We start from the raw sequence: 18900 nt of genomic DNA on the forward strand, positions 1-18900 counted from the left end.
AAAAAAAAAAAAAAAGGATAATAAAAACACATGTTCTCCAAGCATACCACTTAATCAAATCTTGCAGGTGACACATTAATTTGGAGACAAATTCTGATAAGTCATTTTCTTGTCCACATCTGTATTATTAAATATTTAGTTTTAATTAATTGCAAATGACCAGAATGTTCCAAATTACAACAGAATACTGTGAAATTCACATCATAGCAAAGGTACTACTATGGTCTTAGTGCTCAAAACAACCCTTACCAAAAAAACATTAATATGACAGGCTGTGCTTCAAAAGATCCCATTGTCCCAGCTTAACAAATGAAATATTGAATAATCTTGAAATAAAATGTCCACATCAGAAATAATTATAAACTTTAGAGTGTTGTAAGTAGATTTATACCATACTTATGGCTATTCCTCGGTGAATCACCACAAAGAACAATTAAATTCTATACTTTATTAAAGTGTGATTTGTTGCACCTTAATTTAGGAAAAGGAAACTAGGGCATTTTTTTTCCCTCAAAACCAACAACTTCAAAATAAACCCAAATTAATGCTTTTATTTCCCCTACTAATGTTGATGAACATTGCAAATGTATGTCAAGACCTAGCCTGATCTAATTTCTGTCCCAAAGAGCCTAGTATAACCTTCCTTTTATCCTACAGAAGTTAGGGTTCCCATGGTTCTTGAGAGCATTAAATTAATTGTTGGTAAAGTACTTAGAAGATAAAAAGCCCATAAGTGCTAACTATTAATTAGTATTTCTATTATAGGTATGACCTTGAAGGAAGAAAATTGTAGCTCACACAATTAAATATTAGCTATACTTAGCAGCTATAAATACGTCTCAGTGAAGAATCAGATTTTAGATTAAACAAAGATAAAATATGTTATCTAAATACATTCCATCTTTAGCTTGAGAAAAAGCAAACTATCCTATATGTGATACACATATATCATACATGTATATACATACACATAATTTAAGTGCCATGATAATTAGTATTCTCTTGATTATTTATTTAAAGACAGAGCTATACCTAACCAATTTGTAATAACAATGGGGGAAAAAGATATAATTTGCTTCAAATATACACATTCATTCACGAAGTGATCTCTGCAAAGATATTATTTCATAGTTTTTTATAATGGTCCTCAAATTCTATAGGATCCATATCTGATAGGGTGGAGAAGACATAATTTTAGTCAATCTATATACTTCCCATCCAGTTAAAGCTCTGGAATAGCTAACAACAGTGAAGCAGCATGCCGTTGGGGGGGGGGGTGTACATTGTCCCATTTCTAACCCATCTCCATTGACACCATTTGTTATCATTTGATCTGGGGGCTTCCTTTGAGCATGCTTGTTACCACTGCATGTTTCTTATTCTCGACAACAGGACACAGAGCTTCCCTGCTCTAAGAATCTCCAACACCTCTTTTATCCATCTACTGTTTCTAACAATCACATGAGATTGCTGTTCTGAGAAAATGAAGAAACATTAAGAAACGTAGCACAAAAATAGCAAAAAAAAAATCCTAAATACCAACAATTCCAAATTTATATTTGTTCAAATTTTATTATATCATCTTTTCTTTTCTTATATATTTTATATATTTATTTGAGAGAGAGACAGAGAGAGCACAAGCAGGGGGAGCAGCAGAGGGAGACAGAGAAGCAGACTCCCGCTGAGCAGGGAGCCCAATGTGGGGCTTGATCCCAGGACCCTGAGGTCATGACCTGAGCCAAAGACAGACGCTTAACTGACTGAGCCACCCAGGTGCCGCTATCATCTTTTCTAATGAAAAAAATCTCTTTTAAATTTTTTTATAGAAAACGTTACAGTAAAAGTTGAATTCACTTTATCCCCAATTGCCAATTTGATTTTGCTTCTGACTTTGCAGACACAAACCTCCCAAGTTCACATGCTTACACACAGATAATTATAAAAATTAAAAATATACTTATTATTATTTTTATTTTTGCATTATATAAATATTATCCTGCTATTTGCATCATTCTGCAAAATCTTACCTATTTTTATGAAAGATATGTCCTGGGTATGGATCTACATATATGTAGATTCATTCATGTCAACAACCGTGCAGTCTTCCCTCATATTAATATAGCACCATTTACATATCTGTATCTTTTCCCATATTAACAACCATTTAGCCTACTCCCATTTTTTGTTGTTATTACAAACAATTTTATAATTAATGCCACAGACAGAAGTGCTATTTGGTTTAACTCAGATATATCAAACTTTTCCTTTTAAGTTTATGTTTTATATTCTGTGTTTAGGAAATCTTTTTCAAGCCTAAGATTTAAAGAAATATTCTTTTATAGTTTCTTTGAGATATTTAGAATGGTAGATATCTTTTCAGTTGGGACTTTTTGTGTGTAAATGGGTAAGGTAGGAATTTTGTTTACTTTTTTCCTTGGACCCAGCAAATTTTTACAGTACTTCCTGAAGGACAGGTGATCCTTTCCCACCGATTAGTAGAATTACTTGTGTCATACGTGAAGTTCACGTACAAACATGGATTTTTTTCTATAGTTTATTTTCGTTGACTCATTTCTTTTCTTTTCCTGTTTCTTTTCTTCTTTTGGTGCAAAAAGGTGGTTCTATTAAAGCACAGAGACAGGCCCCGGGGGCAGAAAGAGAAAGCGCTGCTGCCTGGTTGATTCATTTCTCTCTCTTTTCTGACTCGACTCTATTTCAGCCGTTCCAGCTTTTCAGTATGCCTTGAACTGACAAGCTCACGCCCCCCACATGCCTATATTCCTGAAGATTTCCAACGAATCTTAGATTTAATTTTTGAAGTCCCACAGAGTGTTACATTGTGATTGCCTAAAAACTGCATCTATTTATAGACTCATCCATAAAAAATTTACATTCTTAAGATGGTGCCTCTTTCCACCTTCTTTAAAAAACTTGAATAACGATGTGTTTTCAGCATAACGCACATGCATGTATGTTTTACACATATTTCAAGACACCATGTAGTTTTTGTTGCCTCTGAGAATAGGCTTAAAAGGAAAAACATTATTATATTTTCTAACTGGTTACTTCTGGGATAAAAATATTAACGATTTTTGTTTGCTATCCTGTTTCCATATACTTATTGAAGTTTCTTGTTGTTAGTATTTTGTAGATTTTCTTGATTTTAACGATTGTTTTGATTTCATATCACTTATAATTCCATTTTAACCTTTTAAAGACTTTATTATATTGTCTAACATCTTGTATCTTCTTCTGACTTTATTATATTGCTTAATATCTCCAATAATAAGGTTATTTAATAGCTTAAAGTGCAATAATGTTACATTAAAATATTATTATTAAGTAATAACAATAGGCATTAGGCAAAATTTCATGTTCCTGACCTTAATGGAAATGTTTGTGTTTTTCTGTATAGTTATTAACAACTCTTTTATGAAAATGAATTAATTTATGCACACATAGTTTTATCCTATAGGACACTATTACCTTGAGGTTACAATGCCAATAGTTTTTTGAAAATTATTAGAATTATTTACATCTATTTTCCTGTTTATTTTATATATTATTTTGCCTGCAGTGTGTGGTTTGTATTAGACATCTTAGGTAATAAACGGCTAATCCCAAACTCTAAGTACTTAACATTTTTGCATTCATTTTATAGATATTATCTAAAATTAAGTGTTAAACCTACTCAAAATGCTTGTCGATACCCCTTAATACATTTCACTTATTTAGTTCAGTTGTACCTTTTCCCAGAAGTGTTGTGCTTTAGACTTTTTTCCAGATCGTGTGGGACTTAATGAGCAAACAAACTCCCTGCCTGTCTCATAGTCTGTGCTAAAATCAGATGTCTTTTCAGATGACCTAGTTATAGAACTACAGTGATAATAAATAGATGAGAAGAGCTTTTTGAGTCTTAAAATCTTAGGCTATCAGGTCTCTCAATTCAATGCTTCAAGAACAGAAATGTGACACCTTTTGAATTCTGATTATTCTTTCCTTAAATACGTAAGCAATTTATTAAAATATATTCACATGGAATTGCATTTTTAAAACACAATGTGCAAAGAGTTCATAAAAGTGACACACATTTCAATGTTGAACAATGAATAACTAGCCAAGATGTATTTTATTTTGTGTTATAAAACATCAGTGTCTTAAATATTTAAATTGTTTTTGAGATGCTTCAGTGGTCTTGAGAATATCATCTACCATTCTAAACCAATAGATCGCTAGGGAATAAAATTCTATTCATAATTTTCCTTTGAATAGAAACATGATGATATTGACCAAAATAAGATTTCTATGTAAGTAAATTTAGATTGTAATTCACTTCCAAGATTTTTAAATGATGACATTAAAATGGAAATGGAAATGAATACTACACTAAAAAGGGTTTTCTGCTCCTACCTGTAAAGAAATGTTTAAATTAGTAGTAAAGATAAGTTATGCAGTTATCTGAATTTATATGTAGCAAAAAAATTTGTATTATTTAAATAGTGCCTAAATGATAAAGTTCAAATTCCATTGGTCTGTCCAAATCTGTTTTTCCACCTTTATTTGCTTTTCCCTTTTATATATTAAGCAAACCTACGATCAATTAAAATATTAATCACCCTAAGACAATTCCCTAGAACTTCTTGTTTGTCTTTATTTACTCCCAGTCTTCGCTCCACCAAAAATACTTCTCTCCTTCCCAATATTTGCCAGACAGTCTCTACCCAAATGCCCTATGACCTCTGAAAATCTATTGCATTTGTGAATACTTACAAACTACCTTTATCAGAGTTACTTTCTTGTTAACTACTTGAGGTCAGATCTCAGTAAATAGCAGATATATTTTTCAGTTTTCAGGAATATACCACACCACACTGTGTTTTTTAGATGACCATGACAGGGGTGCCTGGGTGGTGCAGTTGGTTGAACATTTGACTCTTGGTTTCGGCTCAGGTTGTGATCTCAGTGTGCTGAGACTGAGCCCTGTGTCAGGCTCCAGGCTCAGCGCAGAGTCTGCTTAAGACTCTTTCTCCCTCTTCCCCTTCCCCTGCATTCTCTCTCCCTCTTTCCCTCTCCCTCTCTCTCTCTCTCCTAAATAAATAAATCTTTAGATGACCATGGAAGGATCTTCCCTTCATTTACATCTCCACATCCCTCCACTCCAGTCCATTCTGCAAAGTGCTTTCCCTTCAATCCATTTCCAAGATGCCAACCTGTCACTTAAAAGACATGCTTCAAACTACCTGTTATCTCTCTACTGACCTTAGAAAATGCTTAACCTATATTATGAATATCTCTTTGTAAGCTGACTTCTTGGTTTTGCTAACTACTTTCTCAAACACACTCACATGTAAACAATAATTTTCTCAACATCTTTTAAAAATATGCTTTGGTAGATTTTATAGTCTAAGTAAAAAGTCATGTTCTCTTTGAAGAGTATGGAATAAAGATCACCAATGTTGCTAATTAAGGACAATTCCTCATATATGTCACAAAGGAGTATAGTTAATAAGGTTGGAATTATTTCACCAATAATTAACAACTGTAATCGTGACTTTCAGATAAGTAGATAATCCCCTGCCTCCTCAAGTGGAGAGACAGAGGGATGACCTTTCTGGGTCCATACAACCTGAAAAAATGACTGAATTTTTACAGTTCCATGCCTGACATCACTACTGAGAGTATTTGGGCCTTGAAAACTCTCAAGCAAGTGTGACCTGTCAAGAGACCTGATACTAGGAAAATCTCGTTAATGATTTCATTTAAGTTCTGATTTTGTTCACTGTACTTCCAAGAGTAAGTCACCAGTGTAATTTACTGGACAACTATACAAATGTGCTTAGACCAGACATAAACTAAGAAATATCCCCAAATCAACTAGCCCCACACTAACAGAAGTTGATTTCATTTCATTCTTGCTGAAAATATTTAGACAAAGTCATTTCTTTATTGAGGTCATTCCTCTTTCATCAGCATATACAAGAGCATTCATCTTTCTACTCCCTGGAAAACTGGGATGTGCAACCACATGACTCAAGCCATTTTCAAATGATAAAGTTACATGCCAAAAAGTATGTAGAAGAGAAAGAAGAGATATAATCCTAAGATAATAATGAAAATATATTTATTTACCCTTCTTCCATTTTCAGTGAAAACTATAAGGGAATGAAAAAGAGAGAAACTTATAACCAAAACTACAATATCCATGTAGAAAATCTGCCAAAGTCATTGAAAACGTGGGCAAGAGATGGAGGACAAAGGAAGGGTCCCTGGTCTAGAGAATCCAGTAGAATCTCAGAGAAAAAGGCTTTCCAGTAGCTGGCCCAATCTGAAGGACAAAAGCAAAGATCTTTTGTTTGAAACCGGATGTGGATACAGAAAATGCTGTGGTTGCTACCCAGTTGAATAGCCTGGCATGTTTAGGGATGTGGGTAAGACACATAAATCTCTGGGCAAGACAACTTTGCAAGACACAGGGCAAGGAGGCCCCCAAGTGGTGGTGCACAGCACTGCACTTCTAATCTTGGTCTGCTGAGATTTATCAAAGATAACACCCTGCATTTGTCCACTGTACATAACTTATTTGAACATGTGTCATGTGCCAAGCATTAGCCTTCTGGGTGACATGAATGAACACAAGAGACACATATCTCTGTCTCTCTGATCTCCACTCCTACCCCTCCCCTACACACACACACACACACACACACACACACACACACATTCATATTTTACTGGGTTTTAATGAAAGGCATGGAATCTTCCTACAAACATTTCTGTACACTATTGCTCTTTAAAATATCTCCAATTAGAACTCCTCTCATTCAAATACAAATAAGGAAACAAGAAATAGAAGAGGAGCTCTATAAATATGCTGTAAAGAAAAAAAATGATAATGAACAGGAAAACAAAATCAGGACACATTTTAGGGGGAAAACACACACTTTTATCATGGGGCCAAAAAGAGTGATTAATCCTCAAGGAGTCAAAAAATATAATAAAAATGATCTCTGTAAGCGGAGCTCAAAACAAAGGCTCAAAGATACAGTCTTAAAATTGCATATTTAATTATTTAGGGATTTTCTGTGGCTCAGCAATGCCCTTGCACCACTCCTTCCTCCTGTTTGCAACTTCTTGGTTCCTCTAGGATAGAGGCACTTGGTGAGGTGGGGACACTTCTGCCTGCCAGCAGCTCTAGTTAAATGTTAGGAGGTAGAGACATTTAATATACTGACCAAACTGTGACTAGGGAATAACTTGTGAATTTCAATTCATTCTACTTTCATATCTCATTATCTTGGATAATTAGAGTTAGCTGTGTTTTTGTGATCGAGGAGAGATTTTCACTGTGTTGTTGGTAAGTTATGATAAAGCAGGAGATAGATACTAATAGAACATGAAATTTAGTACATAATACTACATTTATTAATTTCTGGAAATATTATGTTGTCCTTTACATACATTTTTAAATATACCAATACTGTTTAACTCTCTGTATTAAAATATTATTTCCAAAAAATGAAGATTTGGGAATAATAAATTGTTCATAGAAATTAAAGATACAGAAAAGTGAATTACCATTTATTCAACATCCGTTAAAAAATCTTGCTTAGGTCCTCCTAGATGCCAAGTACTCTTCTAAGAATGGACACAGCCATCAACAAAAGACAAAGTCTCTTCATAGAGTTGGCATTCTGATGGAGACGATATATATACTACATATACTATATATAGTGTATGTATATATAGTGAGTCCTCTCCCAGAAGGTGGCATTTGAATGAAGAGCATAAATTCTGAGTGAGATGAGGAAAAAGACCAAGTTAATGTTATCTGCATCATGACCACAATTTAAGTAGTTTTTTAAAAAAATTAGAGAATCCTAAAGTATTAATGAATATTAAGAGAACATGTGATGGTGGTAAATAATCAAATATTTAATAAAATCTATTGTACAGAATTAGCTCTTTACACAACGAAATGTTACCTATTGCTATATAAAAAAATATACAAATCCAGAAAATACCTGTTTATGAGATATTTTCTTTTATAAAGTATTAATTGGGGTTAAAATGAAGAAGTGGTCACAAAAACTAATGATGTACTGGTATGGTGACTAACATAACATAATAAATTTTTTTTAAAAATGAAGAAGTGGTCAAATTACAAAGGTTATATTCCATTTCCATGGGGAGGATTAGGTAAACTTAAAGACTTAAAAGGACAAGTGAACTATCAAATCTGGATGTAGCGCACGCTCATAATGCCTGTTAGAATAAAACCCACAACAAATAACTATTGCTTGTACGTGAACTATGATTTCTACTTAGAGAATCACAGCTGACAGTCATGGAATGCTGAATATGTCCTAAGCAATATGCATGTTACAGATACCACCTCCTCAACCTTCTCAAAACTTAGATTTGGGTAATTATCTTATCCACATTTTATATGATAAAATTGAGGATTAATTAAGATTTGTAACTCACTCATGGGAAAACAGCTATTAAGTAGTGGAACAGAGATATTAGTCCCGGCAGTCTGACCTAAGACCTACTTACCCTTCATAAAATATTGCCTAGAGGTAATGTGGCTTTATATCCCAGTAAACATCAGCCACCCCAACACTATTAATAGTGCCCTGCTTCACTCTCAAAATTGAGGCCAATTTGGACAATATATAATATGTTTTCCATAACTAAATGTCTTTCTCCAGATGCATAGATTTGTAAAGAACATGTGCCCCATGGGCACTGGGACTTTGTCTTGATCATTGAGAAATACCACATACCTAGAACCATGCCTTCTATACCATAAGAGCCGCAACCAAAAAACTGGTTCAAATAACAAGTACTGTCCATAAAATCATCCTCAAATTAGAGTTAATGATAAAGCAAATTAAAATTTAGCATAAACTCATGGTTTTACCCTCAACCATAATTCAATCAGAACAATTCTGGGTGTGTGGACTTGCATGTGCGCATATGTATGTGTTTGCGCCTGTATTTGTGTGTGTGTGTGTGTGTGTGTTTCTTTTCATGGAACAGAAGGAATTCAATAAGAACTTGTTGTAATAGTCTTTCTTAGTATAGTTGATATAGGATTGTGTTTTAAATCATCTAGAGTATTAGATCTATCTTAGTCTAATCGTCTAAATTATATTTTCTATCAGCTGAAATTTTGGTTAATACTGATTGGCAATGACTTTGAGAATCAAGAGTACTGCCCTTTTGTGTGACCAGCTGTGTTTAAATTTCTTAACATGGAATTAGTCATGAATAACAATGGAATAATAAGTTCTAAAAGCTCTTCAAAGAATTGTTTTAGGGGCACCTGGGTGGCAGAGTGGCCGACTCTTGGTTTTAGCTCAGGTCATGATCTCAGGGTCCTGAGATGGACCCCACGTAGGGCTCTACACTCAGCAGAGACTCTACGTAAAAGACTCACTCTCCCTCTGCACTCCCTCCCACAAATAAATAAATAAATCTCTCTTTTTTTAATTGTTTTAGACAAGAAAGGAATTACTTTCTTTACATCTAGAATCAATACTTTGTGTTCTATGACAACACTTTATAAAACGAAAAGATTTTTTAGTTCTTTGTTCATTATGTACCTCATAATAATGAGAACATTCATAAGAGTTGGAGGCAATAAGAAAAGTAGCAGAAATTGTTAAATGTGAAAAAGATGAATAAAAATTCAGAAGCAAACCAAATTTTAAGAATTATGTTTCTTAAAACCGGTGGTATTGCTTATACCCAACAAATCTGTTTTTCAATCTCATAAGAGAGTCTGAAATTGTCACACTCAGAAATATTACTCTCAGGGCAACTAGCTTTTATAAATGCAGCAAAATGACTTTAGCCGTATTGTCCTTTCTGAGAATTGACATCTACGGCGGTGTCAACCACCTTAAGGAAGCCCATTTCAAGTTTATGGGCTGTTTCCTCTCAAAAGAAACAATCAATCAACAAACAGATAAACAGCTTTTCCCTTTCTGAGTGGCACCATTTTTCGTGTGGATTTAGAGAGAGAATCAAGTGTAGGTCAAACCCAGGAATTGGCCTGACTTGTTCAAAAACACTTAGAGATTCTCAAAGTCCATAGTCCCTTTCTTCTCCTACTGATCTTCCTAGTTCTTATGTTCCATAGATGAGAGAAACCATATGATAATTGTCTTTCTCTGCTTGACTTATTTCACTTAGCATTATCTCCTCCAGTGCCGTCCATGTTGCAGCAAATGTCAAGAAATCGTTCTTTTTGATAGCTGAGTAATATTCCATTGTATATATGGACCACATCTTCTTAATCCAGTTAAGCTGGTGATGGGTAGTAAGGAGGGCACATATTGCATGGTGCACTGGGTGTTATACGCAACTAATGAATCATGGAACTTTACATCAAAAACCAGGGATGTACTGTATGGTGACTAACATAATATAATAAAAAATATTATTATAATAAAAAAACACTTAAAGATTCAAGCAGGAGACCTTTCTTCTACACAATTTGCCTTTATTCTATATTCCAAGTGTAGTATCAATATCTTCTCCCACCAACCATATGGCGCATATCATGTGGAGTAAGATGGGAAACAAACTAAGTAGGCAGACAGAAGTCAGAGTGCAAGAGCTCCTGGTGGCGCACGGGCTAACCCTCAGAACACGCAGGTGACGGGTACACCTCCAGCAGTGGGTGCCAGCATGAGCACATGGCCAGAATGGGTGGCACAGATTAGACCATCAAGCCGGCAGAAAGACACTAGGTGAGAGAATCCAGGGTGCTGGGTCCAAGGCGGGGAAGCCAGTAAGGGATCAAGTTTAGTGTAAGAAAAATAGGTGAATGGTTCGAATCCATACTTCGGGAATTACTGACAGCATGGACAATATCTTTCTCATTCTTGTCTCATCCACAATTCCTGCTATAAATTTGTAAGACCAACTAAATGAGTGGTTAGAGAAGTTATAAACAGTGGTTCCAGGTTAGGGAAAATGTATTACCTTCCCTAGTCTTACGCATTGTTCCTAGTGTGCAAGAATGAGAGTCGGAGATTCAGCCTACTACCAGTAAGGCAACTGATCATTGAAACTTCATTTTTTTTTTTGGTTTGTTTATAGGCTGTTTCTCCCCCAGTCCTCCTATGGATGGAAAACCTACATTTGGTGACATGCAAAAGCCTCAATTGTTCATTCATTGCATCTTGATAATGTAACTAAACTATGTACCAGGATATAGAATATTAGCATCAGGGGCACCTGGGTAGCACAGCGGTTAAGCATCTGCATTTGGCTCAGGGCGTGATCCCAGCGTTCTGGGTTCGAGCCCCATATCAGGCTCCTCCACTAAGAGCCTGCTTCTTCCTCTCCCACTCCCCCTGTTTGTGTTCCCTGTCTCGCTGGCTGTCTCTCTCTGTCAAATAAATAAATAAAATCTTAAAAAAAAGAAAAAAGAATATTAGCATCACATCTCCCTTCCAAATCAATCCCAGTCTTCACCCACCTCCGGAGGCAACCACTGTTCTGAGGGGTTTTTTACATTATAGCTTAGTTTTTGCCTGTTCTAGAACTGCAACATGAATGCAGTGTGATATAATATATCCTTCTGCTTCTTATTCTCACCGAAATATTTTATAGATCTGTCCAAGTTGTAGCATGTATTAAAAATCCATTCTTTAGGGACACCTGGGTGGCGCAGTCATTAAGCGTCTGCCTTTGGCTCAGGGCGTGATCCTGGCGTTGTGGGATCGAGCCCCACATCAGACTCCTGTGCTATGAGCCTGCTTCTTCCTCTCCCACTCCCCCTGCTTGTGTTCCCTCTCTCGCTGGCTGTCTCTATTTCTGTCAAATAAATAAATAAATAAAATCTTTTAAAAATAAATAGATAAATAATAAAAAATAAAAATCCATTCTTTAAAAAAAAATCCATTCTTTTTTATGTCTGAGTAGTGCTCCAGTTTATTTATCCATTCTCCTATGGATGGATAACTGAGATGTTTCTAGTTTTTGTTTATTATGAATAATGTTACTATAAACTTTACTATAGAAAATCTTTTGGGAATTTATTTTAATTTCTCTTCTATAAAAATCTAAGAACATGGGTACATCTTTTTTATTTGTAAGAAACTGCCAGATATTTTCCAAAGTGATTGTGCCATTTTCATTCTAACCAATAATGTATGAGATTTCCAGTTATGCCACAATCTAGACAACATTTGGTTTTGAATTTAAGTAATTCTGGTGGATATCAAATCTTAGTTTTAATTTTCAGTTCCCTAGTGACTAACGATTTAGAGCACGTTTTCGTGTGGTTTTTTCCCATTCATAGACTGTCTTTTATAACATATTTGTGAAAATATATTGTCTATTTTATTGATTTTTTTTTTACTCATTTTTCTGGGTGGTAGAGTTCTTTATAAATCTGGATACCAGTCATCTGTCACAAATATGATTTTCAGTAATTTACTCTGTGTCTTGCTTATTTCTTTCCCTAACAGTGTCTTTTGCTAAGCAAATAATTTTTATGGAGTCTAATTTATTATTTTAAAGGTTCCTGGTTTTAGCTTGCATGTTTAGGTTTATGAACAATCCTGTATGGTTATTATTTTTGTATTGCAAATTTGTGTATTTTTGTGTATTATGTGAGGTAGGGTTTGATGTTTATTTTCTCTGTATAGAGACCCAGCAAAATTTGAATAACAGATTTTTCATCACCCCCACCCCCATTGAACTGTTTTGGCATTTTTATATTTTTTTCAAGGGCCTTAAAAGTTTGGATTTATTTCTGAGTTCTCTGTTTCATTTATTTGTCAGTTGTTACACCAGTAAAACAGTCTTTATTATTTTAACCTCAAAGTAAGCATGAGGTCAGATGGTAAAAAGCCTTTCGAAACTATTCTTTTTTCTTCTCCAAAGATTGCTTTGGATATTTAGGTCCTTTGCATTTTTATATTAACTTGAGAATTAACATGTCTATATCTTAAGGGGAAAAAAAAAAGGCAACAGCAGCCTGATATTATTACAATGATTCAGATCACATTGAATCCATCAAATTGTGGACAATTGACAACTTAATACTGAGTCTTCCGATTACACCATTCTTAAAAAAAAAATTATCCTCCTATAACCACCATAGTGTAGCTAATTAATAGAGATGAAGTAATTGCAAATGTGGTTTCCCTCCTTTAGATTAGGGCCTTCTAACTAAATTGATACCCCCCCTCTTGCAGAACAGAATTCTGAATCAGTTGTTGGGAGTTGTAATCTTGTGAGTTTGGCAATACAGTGCCCCTGCAGGACTTGCATTTCCAAAGGTGGTACAGATGTTTTCAACAAGTAGCAAAGAAGCTACTGTAGGCCCATAGATATCACTGTAACTTACCAAGTAAATGAAATGTTAGATGAAAGAGTCTCTCCCACCGTCAATAAAAGTCAATACAAACCTGTTTTCCATATCAGGAACCCAAGAGAGATGGTGTCTACCTTTTCACGTGGGTTTCAATTTATGTCTAACCGACTACAGAAGTAAAGTTTCATTGCTGGAAAAAGAAGCTGATGATTATCATGTTGAGAATTTGTGCCTGTCTACAGGCAGTTATAAATGAGGCAGTAATATAATGAGTCTGTCACCTAAAATCATCCATCACCTGTCTCATCATTAAGATAGCTTAATTTCCATAATCGCTAAATTGCATAACCACTTCTCAATGCATAATTATTAAATAGAGTTAAGCATTGTGTAGGCAAAATGTCTGGATCATCAGTTCCAAGCACTGCAAAGCCTTAGAAGATGAAGCCAATGGCTGTGTCACACAGATAGCAGCATGTTTCTAGAATTAGTAAATTGAATGGCAAGAATGATATCTATGTTTTATAGATGGTTTTCTGTAAGCTCCAAATTTGTACATTTTGGTTGTGACCATTAAAACCCACTGAACTAATCATTCTATGAATCCCTGGGAATCCACAGCTCTTGCCTGGATGAAAATTTATGTAAACTTTTCTTTCAGAAGTTAAAGGGTAATAATAAAATAAGAAACCAACACATCTTTGAAATTTTAGGGAGTATATAAATATGATTATTAAAATAGATTTGTGACATTACTATGCTCAAAATATATACCGCATCATAAAATAAGCGATTTACTTAAAAGTAATGTGGTCCATTTCTTTTTATCATGGGATCACAGAAGTTCCTAAGACTTTAAAAATATGATGTTAAGACATGACAGTTTATAGCCATTACTTTGCAGGACACTTCTAGGTTCTTACATTTCTAATCAAGACTGTCATTTCTCACTGACTTTTGATGCTTTGGAAGGAAGAAAAAAATATTTTTCCTCTTGATTTATTCTGCCTGTCTAATATACAACCCTAACTCTGAATTTTTATGAGGCTTTTTCTAAATATCCATTGGTACAGTGGGCGGTGAGCTCGTTTTTGGACTAATAAATTTTTCCTGTGAGTTTATTCAAGATTATTGGGTTCTAGAGATTTCCATTTCATAAAATACTGAAACACAATGTTCTGTATAACAATTGGAGGGAAGTATTATGGGAGGTGGTTTAAATTAAATACATCAGCTAAGGAATGCCACAAAATTCATGTTCTTCCTCGGTGTTGTGTGAAACTTCTTACATAGCAGTAGATAACATCTGGATGTACCAACCCTAATTAGGCAAACACAGCAGGAAAAGATCTCCTTATTGCTAATCCATCTGACACCTGCAAATTCCTCATTAAACCATACATACCAATGAGAAGGTTTTAGAATTAGCAAAGCCTACCTATACACTTCATGACTAAACCTGACGAGAGTCAGTGAAATGAGAAATCTGTGTCTAAATCTAGACTCTCAACTGCCTTGCTTTACTTTTAAAACTTAGTGCCAATTCTATTTTCTAAATTTTTAATGTACAAAAATACACACACGCAGTTTGCACACAACTTTTATCATGTAACTGTTAAATTCAGTATGTAACTTTTTATTTGAATGTACACTATTTTAGGCTTTGATTTTTAACAAAGTCAGAAATAAGGCCAATTATTTTTCTCTTCAGGATGTGTTACTTCTTTCCCAAGAAAAATAGTCCACAAAGGGCTCCACGTACCTCTCATACTTGAGAAATATTTCTTGGTGAAAAAAAATGTGTTTTACCAACAAATAAGGCTTGGTAAACATTTCATTCTTTTATCTAACTTGAATGGTTACATACTAACACATTAATTTCCCTGGAATTGCTGCAGTAAGGACTTGTCTTCTTTGATGATGACCCTTTTTTCCTAATGAAATACCTATTAGACAAATAAACTCTGTGCAACATATCCTAGAATATTCATTGGTCTCAATTTCACTTAGTATTTGCAAAGGAGAATCTCAGGTAGAGACACCTAGGTGATTAAGCATTTGACTTTTGGGCAAGAAACAACAATTGTTGGAGAGGATGTGGAGAAAGGGGATCCCTCCTACATTGTTGGTGGGAATGCAAGTTGGTACAGCCACTCTGGAAAACCGTGTGGAGGTCCCTTAAAAAGTTAAAAATTGAGCTACCCTATGATCCAGCCATTGCACTACTGGGTGTTTACCCCAAAGATACAGACGTAGTGAAGAGAAGGGCCATATGCACCCCAATGTTCATAGCAGCAATGTCCACAATAGGTAAATCGTGGAAGGAGCCGAGATGCCCTGCAACAGATGACTGGATTAAGAAGTTGTGGTCCGTATATACAATGGAATATTACTCAGCAATCAGAAAGAATGAGTTCTCAACATTTGCTACAACATGGACGGCACTGGAGGAGATAATGCTTAGTGAAATAAGTCAAGCAGAGAAAGACAACTATCATATGATTTCTCTCATCTATGGAACATAAGAACTAGAATGATCAGTAGGGGAAGAAAGGGATAAAGAAAGGAGGGGTAATCAGAAGGGGGAATGAAACATGAGAGACTATGGACTATGAGAAACAAACTGAGGGCTACAGAGGGGAGGGGGGTGGGGGAATGGGATAGACCGGTGATGGGTAGTAAGGAGGGCACATATTGCATGGTGCACTGGGTGTTATACACAACTAATGAATCATCGAGCCTTACATCGAAAACCGGGGATGTACTGTATGGTGACTAACATAATATAATAAAAAATCATTATTAAAAAAAAAAAAAAAAGCATTTGACTTTTGGTTTCCATTTGGGTTGTAATCTCATGGTCCTGAGACTCCATGTTCAGTGGGGAGTCTGCTTGAGATTTTCTCTTCCTCTCCCTCTGCACCTCCCCCCACTCGTGAGCATTCTCTCTCTCTCTCTCAAACAAATAAATAAATAAATCTTAAAAAGAAGAAGAGGAGGAGGAGGGGGAAGAGGAATCTCAGATAGTAAAGCTAAATAACCCCTTATGATACCAAGGCCCTGTCCATTTACTGGGTTGACATGCTTAGCACAAAATACTGAGAACTCATGAAATGCCCACCATCTGGCAACCGGAAAACTGGTATGACAAGTATAAATCCAATCAGGCCATATCTTTCAACCCCTAACCCTTCTTAAAAAAAAAAAAGAAAAAAAAGTAAATGCCCTTTATTCAAATGTAATTCTAAGTAAGTATCTTTCCCCTTTTCTCTTCCAAGTTTGTATTTAAATTCTAGTTAGTTAACATACAGTGTAATATTAGTTTCATGTGTAAGATTGAGTGATTCATCACTTACGTACAACACCCAGTGCTCATCTCAAGTGCCCTCCTTAATATGCACAACCATACAGTCAAACAGAAGAGCAAATCTATCAGGATTACCAGAATGTTATCATTTCCCTAGCTTTGGTGAGTTGTAAAACTGAAGAGGTGCCTTTCCAGAGCTATGTACCTTACTCTACAGATGACAGAATAATCTTTCTTGATAACTCTTCAAAGTTGCACCACCCTTTGTGCCCTGCCATGGCAGCACTTCCTTTGATGCAGCATGCAACTAAAGATTAACCTCTAACATAATTTTATTTTTTTAATTTTTAATTGATCATTTTCTCTACATGATAGTTGTACTAGGTATAATACACCCAGTATACCATTCAATCCATTTTGACACATTAATAAACTCATAAAAATCATACTCCTATAAAGATAAAGAGTTCTTTTATGCTTTCCCAAGACCACCCCCCAGGTTTAGGTTTTTGCTAGGAGGATCCCAGGACTCAGCATGTCATACTCGTAGCAGTGACTTATTACAGTAAAAAGATACAAAGCAAAAATCATCAAAGAGAAAAGGCTCATACAGTGATGACTAAAGGAAATCAGACACAAGCTTTCAAGAGTCCTCGATCAGCAGAGTCACACAGGACAAGTTTCATTACCCAAGCAGAGAGTTGTGAGAGCACATATGGAATGCTGTCTACCAAGGGAGCCCAGTGGAGATTCAGCTCCCATAGTTTTTCCTGGAGTTGATCATGTAGATACAATCTGACTACCATGAAATTTTTAGCCTCTAAGAAAACAGTTGTTCAGCATAAACCAATTATGGTTTGCATAAATAGCTTAGGCCAGTGAACCATTTTTTTTTAAGATTTTTAATTTTTTATTTGAGAGAGAGAGAGCATGAGCAGGTGGAGGGGCAGAGGGAGAAGCAGACTCTCCACTGAGCAGGAAGCCCGATGTGGGACCCGATCCCAGGACTCCAGGATTGTGACCCTAGCTGAAGGCAGACACCTAACTGACTGAGCCACCCAGGCACCCCCCAGTGAACCATTCTTTTTTTTTTTTTTTAAGATTTTATTTATTTATTTGACAGAGAGAGAGACAGCCAGCAAGAGAGGGAACACAAGCAGGGGGAGCAGGAGAGGAAGAAGCAGGCTCCCAGAGGACCAGGGAGCCCGATGCGGGACTCGATCCCAGGACCCTGGGATCACGCCCTGGGCAGAAGGCAGACGCTTAATGACTGAGCCACTCAGGCACCGCCCCCAGTGAACCATTCTTAACAGAGAATGATGGGAACCTTCCTGAAATGCAAATTCCCAGATGCCAGTCAAGGGCCAACCTTGCAGGCAGGTCTTGCAAAAGATCAGAGTTTCAGGCCTGCTATGATAACTCTTCTCTGCATGTGTGTCCATTGCTTGTCAGTCCTTTAAGAAATCACAGATCTACTTTCCACCAAAATAACTTAGTTCTGCCTAGTCTAGAAATTCATATAAATGAGATCACATAGAATAATAAAATGTCATTTAACATTTAATTTTCATGCATAATTCGTAGTTCTAAAAGTTTTGGGGTTTGATTTTGTCTATATTTTATATTGCAGCATTTTATATCTCAGGAACCAGGGCCAGCAGCTCCAGGCTCATCTTCACACAGCCTGGCCTCCAGAAAGGAAAGTCTCCAGTCAGGTGCCCATTCACAAATCTCAGGTCTCTTAGTCCATTTGAGCTGCTATAGAAAAATATTGCAGACTGTGTGGCTGATAAACAACAGAAATTTATTTCTTATAGTTTTGGAGGCTAGAAATCTAAGATGAAGATGCCAGTATGGTTACATTCTGATGAAGGACCCTCTTCTGGGTTGCAGACTGCAAACTCTCATTATATACTCAAGTGATAGAGGCGGCTGGAGACTCTCTGGTGTCTCTTCTATAAAGACATTTAATCCTATTCATGACAGCTCCACCCTTGTGACCTAATCATGTCCCAAAGACCCCACCTCCTAATAACATCATCTTGGGGGATATGAATTTCAACATATGAATTTGGGACACAAACATTGAGATAGCACCAATGAAGAAACTTAACTGGCCTAGACTGAGTGATGGCTCACTTCTGACCAAGACCTGGAGCAAAGAAGGCTGGTTCAGCTTGCATTCACAATTATAGTAGAGGTTATCAAGGAAGAATGGCTTTCAGGAAAAGGATCCAGCCTTTGGGAGGGGGAT

This window comes from Ursus americanus, chromosome 15 (genome assembly GCF_024610735.1).
Source record: "Ursus americanus isolate L20-20 chromosome 15, mUrsAme1.1.p, whole genome shotgun sequence".
In the NCBI taxonomy this organism is placed as follows: Eukaryota; Metazoa; Chordata; class Mammalia; order Carnivora; family Ursidae; genus Ursus; species Ursus americanus.